Source organism: Loxodonta africana, chromosome 11 (genome assembly GCF_030014295.1).
Source record: "Loxodonta africana isolate mLoxAfr1 chromosome 11, mLoxAfr1.hap2, whole genome shotgun sequence".
Taxonomy (NCBI): Eukaryota; Metazoa; Chordata; class Mammalia; order Proboscidea; family Elephantidae; genus Loxodonta; species Loxodonta africana.
In genome coordinates this window covers 89,354,401-89,365,019 of record NC_087352.1, presented here as the reverse complement: position 1 = coordinate 89,365,019, position 10,619 = coordinate 89,354,401, and the positions used below count along the sequence as shown (strand labels likewise).

At 40.4% G+C, this 10,619-nt stretch overlaps 1 pseudogene; it reads right to left on the bottom strand.

The window, feature by feature from the left end:
• Positions 1-330: 330 nt before the first annotated feature.
• LOC135232700 (DNA damage-regulated autophagy modulator protein 1-like) lies at positions 331-6,035 on the bottom strand (annotated as a pseudogene).
• Between the last annotated feature and the right edge of the window lie 4,584 nt (positions 6,036-10,619).

Below are 10,619 nucleotides of genomic sequence, written 5' to 3'. Positions count from 1 at the left end.
ATCCCCTTGGCTTCATTTTTTAATGAATGTAACTAAGTTTAAAATTTGTCATTTAGTGTATTTCCACAAACCACACAAAATAAAAGAGAATCTATTAAAAAAAAAAAAAACTCTTCATTTTCTATAACACCTTGTCTCTTCTGTATAAATTTGTTAATATAAAAAAGTGTCTACTTAGAAAATGATAAAACATTGCTCCAATGTCATAAATTCCTTAGGTTCTCTGGGAAAACACATCTGTGGAAATAGTACAACTATTGGGAATTCTTTCTTAATGAAATTCAAGCCCTTAATGTGCCACAGGTGCACTGGAATCAGGTCGGTGTCAAAACAGTGTTCTCTGTACCGCTTGTAGAAACTTCGACATTCATTGGCTGAGATGTAATTTTTCTTAGGTGTCATCACTGATTTCTGTGGATGCCCTTTGAGTGCAACTCTGGAAATCTTGGATCAGTTAGGGAGTAGAAAATAAAACCAAAGGACCACTATCCACTCACAACATGTTATACACAATTCTCTTCTTTTGGAGGAGCCCTGGTGGTGAATTGGTTAAGGGCTACAGCTGCTAACCAAAAGGTCAGCAGTTCGAATCCACACCCTCACCTTGGATTTTGGACCAGTTCTACTCTGTCCTACAGGGTTGCTGAGTCAGAATCGACTCCACAGCAACAGGGTTTGTCTTTTTTTTTTTTTTTTTCTTTTGGGTTACACTCCAGTTTGGTTATAGAAATTGGTGACTCACAGGCACTCACTGGGAGGACAGCTACACAGGAAATGGCAGAAATGGCCATCCAGTGGGGACATGGCTGGTAACAGATGACAATTTCAGGAGCGTGTACACAGCATAGAAGACAAATGCAAAAGGGCACCCCTATCATGGGCCACTGGGACAAGTTGTTCCCGAAAATTGGCTACAACATCCATTCCCCTACATGCCATCAATCCTAAAACTAACAACACTGGTTAAAGACAGGAGCAGAGAAAAAGCAAGTTTGATTTTGTTTCTCTACTATTTTATATCTTGCATACTAGTGGCTGCACCCAGAAATGCAGAAGAGTTTATCATAAGCCCAAAAATACCACCTTCTGGAGGTGTCGTTCCTGTATCATCAGTGTAGGGGAGAAAAGTGTGGAAGTGCCCCAAGAGCAGGAATTGATGAAGGCGACGGACGACCAGGTCACCACCAGGAGGAAGGAAACGAATGTCATTCCCTTCAAGAAGCATGGGATGGGCACGGGCTGCTCCTGGCCACCGCGTGGACAGCGACGGCTGGCTGGATGGGAGGCATCGCCACGGCTGGGGTAGGGGGTGGGGGGTGGGACAGGCGGCTGGAGGAGAGGTGGCCAGGTGAGATGGCCTTGTTTTTTGTCTGTTCTTTGCAGTTACTTTGTTAGAATCAGGATTCAAATTAGAAGCATACATTACATTTGGTTGTTATGCCCCTTAAGTTAAGTATTTCCGTTCCTCCCCACCAGCCTTATTTTCATGCCATTGACTTTTAGAAAAGACAGATTAAGTTGTCCCAACCAAAAACCAAACCAAACCCATTGCAGTCAGGTCGATTCCCTATAGGACAGAGTAGAACTGCCCCATAGGGTTTCCAAGAAGCAGCTGGTGGATTTGAACTGCTGACCTTTTGGTCAGCAGCTCTTAACCAGTGCACCATCAGGGCTCCTAGGTTGTCTTATAATACAAAATGTTCATATTCTAGAGTTCTTGGCTTGCTTCCTTGCTTTCCTTGTCCAGCACAAAGAAAACTAAACCAAACCAAGCCACACCCATTGCCCTTGAAGTCGATTCCACTCATGGCAACCCCATGTGTTGCAAAGTAGAATAAAAATTCATAGGACTTTCTTGGCTGTAATCTTTACTGAAACAGATAGGTCTTTCTTCCAAGGTTCCGATGGGTGGATTGGAACCGCCAAATGTAGGCTAGTAGTCAAAGTATACTGTTTTGAGCTCTAGAGGCTTGATTAGATGCTGGTTAAGTTTTTTTGGGGGGGGGCAAAAATACTCCAAGGGTAATGCATGTTTGTTACACTGTTGTGGCTTGCTGAGTGGTTAACACAACAGTATAACATGCTAGAAGCTATGCCACCGGTATTTCAAATACCAGCAATGTCACCCACAGCGGACAGGTTTCAGCAGGGCTTCCGCACTGAGACTGACTAGTCAGAAGGACCTGGTTATTTACTTCTGGAAAAAAAAAAAAAAGCCAATGAAAACCTTATGGGCACCAGTGGAACATTGTCTGATATGGTGCTGGAAGGTCAGCCCCTCAGGTTGGAAGGCACTCAAAATACAAATGGGGAAGAGCTGCCTCCTCGAAGTAGTGACTACCCAAAACAAAACAAAAAACTGTTCTAAGGCTTTAATATTTACTGAAGCAGACTGCCCCATCTTTATCCTGTGGAGCAGCTGGTGGAACAGCCAACTTTTCCGTTAGCAGCTGACGATTAGCCCACTGGCAACCAGAGCTAGTTCCTCAAAGTAAATTAACCTTAATGATGTGGAATGAGTAAAACTTTTGGTCCCTTCATTTGCTGATGCGGCACAACTCAAAATGAGAAGAAACAGCTACAAACGTCCATTAGTACTTGGAACATAGAATGTATGAAGTATGAATTAAGGAAAATTGGAAGTTGTCAAAAATGAAACAGAATCCTTGAAGATCGCTATCCCAGGCATTAGTGAGCTGAAATGGACTGGTACTGGCCTTTTTGAATCAGACAATCATATGGCCTACTATGCTGGGAATGACAAAATGAGGAGGAAGGACATTGCATTCATCGTGAAAAAGAACGTTTCAAGATCTATCCTGAAGTACAGCGTTGTCAGTGATAGGATAACGTCCATACCCCTACAAGGGAGCCCTGGTGGTGCAGTGGCTAAGTGCTCAGCTGCAAACTGAACGGTCAGTGGTTTGAACCTACCAGCCACTCCACTGGAGAAAGATGTGGCAGTCTGCTTCCATAAATATTACAACCTTGTAATCTTTACTATCTCTGTCCTATAGGGATCAGAATTGATTCAATGACAATGGGTTTAGTTTTCTTTTCTTTCTTTCTTTTTTTTTTAATAAGGAAGACCAGTTAATATGACATTTTCCAAATCTACACACCAACCACTAATGTCGAAGATAAAAAAAATTGAAGATTTTTACCAACTTCTGACCAAACGTGTAATCAAGATGCTTTGATAATTACCGGTGATTGGAATGCAAAAGTTGGAAACAAAGAAGAAGGATCAGTAGTTGGAAAATAGGGCCTTAGTGATAGAAATGATGCTGAGATCCAGTGACAGAATTTTACAAGACCAATGACTTATTCATCCAAAATACCATCCAATGAGATGGATCAACATAGTGGCTGCAACAATAGGCTCAAACATAAACAACAACTATATAGGTGGACCTTGCTGGATGGAATATAATAGGAATCAGATTGACTACATCTGTGGAAGGAGGCTATGGAGAAATTCAATATCATCGATAAGAACAAGGCCAGGGGCTGACTCCAAAGCAAAGCATCCATTGCTCATATGCAAATCTAAGTTGAAGTAGAAAAAAATTAAAACAAGTCCACAAAGTACAATCTGAAGTATATCCCACCTGACTTTAGAGACCATCTCAAGAATACAGGCAGTTCCTGTGTTATGAACTTATGTAGAACCTGTGGTTAATAACCAATTCCATATTCAAGGTACATATAATGGTTCTGATAACAAACGGGTGCTACTTTGTGATTTAGCATATCTGGAATTGTTTCTTTGAAGTTTTTTTGTGCATAGAAAGGTACAGTATATGCTATATACTAGGATAAACATTTGGCTAACTGGTGTTAAATATGAACTGTACCTAACTGTTTCAATTTATGTACAAATTTGACTTAAAGACTGATTTAGGAATGGAACTCATTGGTAATCCAAGATTGCCTGTAGATTTGATACGTTGAACACTAATGACCGAAGACCAGGTGAGTTGTGAAACAACATTAAGGACATCACACAGGAAGAAAGCAAAAGGTCATTAAAAGGACAAGAAGGAAAGAAAAGACCAAAATGGATGTAAGAAGAGACTTTGAAACATGCTCTTGAATGTAGAGTAGCTTAAGTGAGAGGAAGAAATGATGAAGTAAAAGAGCTGAACAGGAGATTTCAAAGGGCAGCTCGAGGAGACAAAGTAAAGTATTATAATGAAATGTGCAAAGACCTGGAGGTAGAAAACCAAAAGGGAAGACATGCTTGGCATTTCTCAAGCTGAAAGAACTGAAGAAAAAATTCAAGCCTGAGTTGCAATACTGAAAGATTTTATGGGTAAAATGTTGAATGATGCAGGAAGCATTAAAAGAAGATGGAAGGAATACACAGAGTCACTGTAGCAAAAAGAATTGGTTGATATTCAACCATTTCAGGAGGTATATATATATAGAGGTAGGTAGCATATAATCAGGAGCTGACAATATTGAAGGAAGAAGTCCAAGCTGCACTGAAGGCATCGTCGAAAAACAAACCTCCAGGGATTGATGGAATACCAATTGAGATATTTCAACAAATGGATGCAAAGCTGGAATTGCTCATTCGTCTATGCCAAGAAATTTGGAAGACAGCTACTGGAACAACCAACTGGAAGATCCATATATATACCCATTCCAAAGAAAGGTGATCCAATGGAATGTGGAAATTATCAAACAATATTATTAATATCATACACAAATAGAATTTTGCTGAAGATAATACAAGAACGATTGCAGCAGTACATCAACAGAAAATTGCCAGAAATTCAAGCCGGATTCAGAAGAGGACGTGGAATGAGAGATATTATTGCTGATGTCAGATGGATCTTGGCTGAAAGCAGAGAATACCAGAAAGATTTTTACCTGTGTTTTATTGACTATGCAAAGACATTCGACTGTGTGGATCATAACAAATTATGGAATACATGGCAAAGAATGGGAATTCCAAAGCACTTAATTTTGCTCATGTGGAACCTGTACATAGACCAAGGGTCAGTTCTTTGAACTGAACAAAGGAACGCTTCGTAGTTTAAAGTCAGGAAAGGTGTGCATCATGGTTGTATCCTTTCACCACACTTATTTAATCTGTATGCTAAGCAAATAATCTCAGAAGCTGGACTCTATGAAGACAAATGGGACATCAAGATTGGAGGAAGACTCAGTAACAATCTGCAACATACAGGTATGGATTACACCTCAACGTAAAGAAAACAAAAATCCTCACAACTGGACCAATAGGCAACATCATGATAAATGGAAAAAATATTGAAGTTGTCAAGGATTTCATTTTACTTGGATCTACACTACTGACTCATAGTGACAGTGTAGGGCTAAGTAGAACTGCTGTAAATATTAATGGAAGCAGGCTGCCTCATCTTTCCAAGGGTGTAAATATTTATGGAAGCAGACTGCCTCATCTTTCTCCCCTGGAGTGGCTGGTGGGTTTGAACTGCCAACCTTTTGGTTAGCGGATGAGTGCTTTAACCACTGTGCCACCAGGGCTCCTCCCATGGAAGCAGCAGTCAAGAAATCAAATGACATATTGCATTGGGCAAATCTGCGGCAAACGACCTCTTTCACGTGTTAAAAAGCAAAGATGTCACTCTGAGGACTAAGGTGTGCCTGACCCAAGCCGTGGTATTTTATACCATGGACTGCTAGAAGAATGAACAAATCTGTCTAGGAGGAAGTACAGCCAGAATGCTCCTTAGAAGCAAGGATGGCGAGAGACTTCGTTTCACATACTTTGGACATGTTATCCCTGGAGAAGGACATCATGCTTGGTAAAGTAAAGCGTCAGCAAAAAAGAGGAAGACCCTCAATGAGATGGATTGACATAGTGGCTGCAACGATAGGCTCAAACATAGCAACGATTGTGAGGACGACACAGGACTGGGCATCGTTTTGTTCTGTTGTGCACACGGTCACTGTGAGTCAAGACTCAATGGCATCTAACAACAACAACGCTGCGTGCTTCATGTTGCATCATATCAGAGGTGCACAGTGGCTCACTGCGCCATGTTTAGTAATGATAAGATAAACTAGCTCCTTGGTTCAAGCGGTGACAGTGGGACCTCTTCATCCTTGGACTCCCTGTCAAGCCATAATCTAATGCTTTAATTCATGAAAGTTTCAAAATGAATTCTAGCTTTCATTAAATACTTAATAGGTGGATTCTTGTGTAAGGAAAAACTTTCCTTCTTCTGCTCAGCAATTGTTTACTCTAAAATATGTTCATATAAAAAAATCAGGGTAAGCGTTTGTTTTCCTATGGTTACCAATTTCCAGAGTAAGAAATGTTGTCTAATTCTCTTGCTCACTCTCTCATATTATGAATTCCTGAGTGTTTTTTTTTTTTCTTTTTCTTTTTTAAGGAACGTTTCATTGTGTTTTCAGTGAAGGTTTACACAGCAGGTTAGGTTTCTATTCAACTATTTCTACACAACTTGTTCAGTGACATTGGTTACATTCTTTACAATGTGTGAACATTCTCATTATTTCTGTTCTGGTTGTTCCACCTCCATTAATCTAATTTCCCTGCCCCTTACATTCTCATTTTTGTTTTAAAGTAATTATTGACCATTTGGTCTCATACAGGTAATTTTTTTTTAATTAAGTTTTATTGAGCTTCAAGTGAACGTTTACAAATCAAGTCAGACTGTCACATATAAGTTTATATACACCTTACTCCGTTCTCCCACTTGCTCTCCCCCTAATGAATCAGCCCTTCCAGTCTCTCCTTTCGTGACAATTTTGCCAGCTTCCCCCTCTCTCTCTATCCTCCCATCCCCCCTCCAGACAGGAGATGCCAACACAGTCTCAAGTGTCCACCTGATATCATTAGCTCACTCTTCATCAGCATCTCTCTCCTACCCACGGTCCAGTCCCTTTCATGACTGCTGAGTTGTCTTCAGGAATGGTTCCTGTCCTGGGCCAACAGAAGGTTTGGGGACCATGACCGCCGGGATTCCTCTAGTCTCAGTCAGACGATTAAGTATGGTCTTTTTGTGAGAATTTGGGGTCTGCATCCCACTGATCTCCTGCTCCCTCAGGGGTTCTCTGATGTGCTCCCTGTCAGGGCACTCATCGGTTGTAGCCGGGCACCATCTAGTTCTTCTGGTCTCAGGATGATGTAAGTCTCTAGTTCATGTGGCCCTTTCTGTCTCTTGGGCTCTTAGTTATCGTGTGACCTTGGTGTTCTTCATTCTCCTTTGCTCCAGGTGGGTTGAGACCAATTGATGCATCTTAGATGGCCGCTTGCTAGCATTTAAGACCCCAGATGCCACATTTCAAAGTGGGATATAGAATGTTTTCATAATAGAATTGTTTTGCCAATTGACTTAGAAGTCCCCTTAAGCCATAGTCCCCAAACCCCCGCCCTTGCTCCGCTGAACTTTGGAGTATTCAGTTTATCCCAGAAACTTCTTTGCTTTTGGTCCAGTCCAGTCCATTTGAGCTGACCTTTCATGTATTGAGTATTGTCCTTCCCTTCACCTAAAGCAGTTCTTATCTACTAATTAAACAGTAAAAAACCCTCTCCCACCCTCCTTCCCTCCCCACCTCGTAACCACAAAAGTATGTGTTCTTCTCAGTTTATACTATTTCTCAAGGTCTTATAATAGTGGTCTTATACGATATTTGTCCTTTTGCCTCTGACTCATTTCGCTCAGCATAATGCCTTCCAGGTTCCTCCATGTTATGAAATGTTTCACAGGTTCGTCACTGTTCTTTATCGATGCGTAGTATTCCATTGTGTGAATATACCACAATTTATTTAACCATTCATCCGTTGATGGACACCTTGGTTGCTTCCAGCTTTTTGCTATTGTAAACAGAGCTGCAATAAACATGGGTGTGCATATATCTGTTTGTATAAAGGCTCTTGTATCTCTAGGGTATATTCCGAGGAGTGGGATTTCTGGGTTGTATGGTAGTTCTATTTCTAACTGTTTAAGATAACGCCAGATAGATTTCCAAAGTGGTTGTACCATTTTACATTCCCACCAGCAGTGTATAAGAGTTCCGATCTCTCCGCAGCCTCTCCAACATTTATTATTTTGTGTTTTTTGGATTAATGCCAGCCTTGTTGGAGTGAGATGGAATCTCATCATAGTTTTAATTTGCATTTCTCTAATGGCTAGTGATCGAGAGCATTTTCTCATGTATCTGTTGGCTGCCTGAATATCTTCTTTAGTGAAGTGCATGTTCATATCCTTTGCCCACTTCTTGATTGGGTTGTTTGTCTTTTTGTGATTGAGTTTTGACAGAGTCACATAGATTTTAGAGATCAGGCGCTGGTCGGAGGTGTCATAGCTGAAAATCCTTTCCCAGTCTGTAGGTGGTCTTTTTACTGTTTTGGTGAAGTCTTTAGATGAGCATAGGTGTTTGATTTTTAGGAGCTCCCAGTTATCTGGTTTCTCTTCGTCATTTTTGGTAATGTTTTGTATTCTGTTTATACCTTGTATTAGGGCTCCTAACGTTGTCCCTATTTTTTCTTCCATGATCTTTATCGTTTTAGTCTTTATGTTTAGGTCTTTGATCCACTTGGAGTTAGTTTTTGTGCATGGTGTGAGCTATGGGTCCTGTTTCATTTTTTTGCAAATGGATATCCAGTTATGCCAGCACCATTTGTTAAAAAGACTATCTTTTCCCCAATTAACTGACACTGGGCCTTTGTCAAATATCAGCTGCTCATATGTGGATGGATTTATATCTGGGTTCTCAATTCTGTTCCACTGGTCTATGTGTCTGTTGTTGTACCAGTACCAGGCTGTTTTGACTACTGTGGCTGTATAATAGCTTCTGAAATCAGGTAGAGTGAGGCCTCCCACTTTCTTCTTCTTTTTCAGTAATGCTTTGCTTATCCGAGGCTTCTTTCCCTTCCATATGAAGTTGGTGATTTGTTTCTCTATCACCTTAAAAAATGCCATTGGAATTTAGATCGGAAGTGCATTGTATGTATAGATGGCTTTTGGTAGAATAGACATTTTTACTATGTTAAGTCTTCCTATCCATGAACAAGGTATGTTTTTCCACTTAAGTATGTCCTTTTTAATTTCTTGTAGTAGTGCTTTGTAGTTTTCTTTGTATAGGTCTTTTACATCTTTGGTAAGATTTATTACATACAGGTAATTTTTTAAAGGAGCACAGTACTTACAAGTGAAATTATTTTTTGAGCCAATTTGTTGTTTAGCTACAAGAGGACTTCAAGGGTTAGTTTCAGTTCAAGGTTTGAAGAGTATCTCAGGGCAATAGTCTCAGGAAATCCTCCACTCTCAACCAGTATGGGACGGGAGGTCTTTTTTTTTTTTTAAGGAATTTGAAGTTCTGTTCCACATTTTTCTCCCATTCTGTCATGGTCCCTGTATTGTGGCCCTGATTAGAATGGTTGATAGTGGTAGCCAGGCACCATCTCGTTCTTCTGGTCTCAGGGTCAGTGAGGCCATGGTTTGTATAGACTATTTGTCCTATAGACTAGTTTCTTCAAATCTTTGGTTTCCTTCTTTCTCTTTTGGTTCAAAACAGTAGATACCAATAATTGTATCTTAGATGGCCACTCACAAGCTTTTAAGACCCCAGACACTACTCACTAAATTAAGATGTAGAAAATAAATTTATGAACTATATTATGCCAATTGACTGAGATGTCCCACAAAGTTATGGTCCTAATTCTTCAAATCCAGAAATCCAGTCCCTTGAGGTGTTTAAGGTACTATGTCTAAGAAGTTTTCATAACTGTGCCCCCATGTGCTTTATTATATATATATACACACATATGTGTATACAGTCACATAGATGCATATGCATATACATATACACATGCATATACCTATATATACACACATATATACATATCTATACACATATGGAGCCTTGGTGGCACAGTGGGTAAGACCTATGACTGCTAATCAAAAGGTCAGCAGTTCGAATCCACCAGCTGCTCTTTGGAAACCTTATGGGGCAGTTCTACTCTGTCCTATAGGGTTGTGATGAGTCGGAGTTAACTCAACGGCAACAGGTCTGATTTTTTTTTTAATACACATATATGCCTACCTATTTTTTTTTAGTACATATATGCCTTGCCTACACATATATGTTTTGTTTGTTTCAAAATTATATATGCCATAGCAGTTACCAAACGGTGCTTTTTTCTTGTGTAGAATTCCTGAGTTTTTATACAGTCAACATGTTTCAGTCAATTTGCAGGATGATTACAAGTAGGAGTCTCTCTCTTTCTCTGTTTTCTGGTCTTTCATTTACATATTCCTGTCCCCTAGGCCCCCAGTCTGTAGTTTGGGGGGTCCTGTTCCATGCTGACATTTGGGATATTACAGATACAGTCACTAAGTAGCCATGGGTCAGTTACTAGTCACATGGCTCTGCCTTTCCTTCCCACCTTCCTAAGGTCCATTGCTTCCCACGATGCTTTAAATTCTTAGACCCAAGCAACAGGGAGACAGCATTTTTTATTTGCTTTGTTTTTAGCCTGTTTCATGAGTGAGGAAATCCTTCCTGAGCCTCTGGCTTCGGGCATTGATCCACCCACCCACAAACAGAACCCTTGTCACCACTGTCTGCTTCCAGCCCCAAAGCTCAGCAGGAAA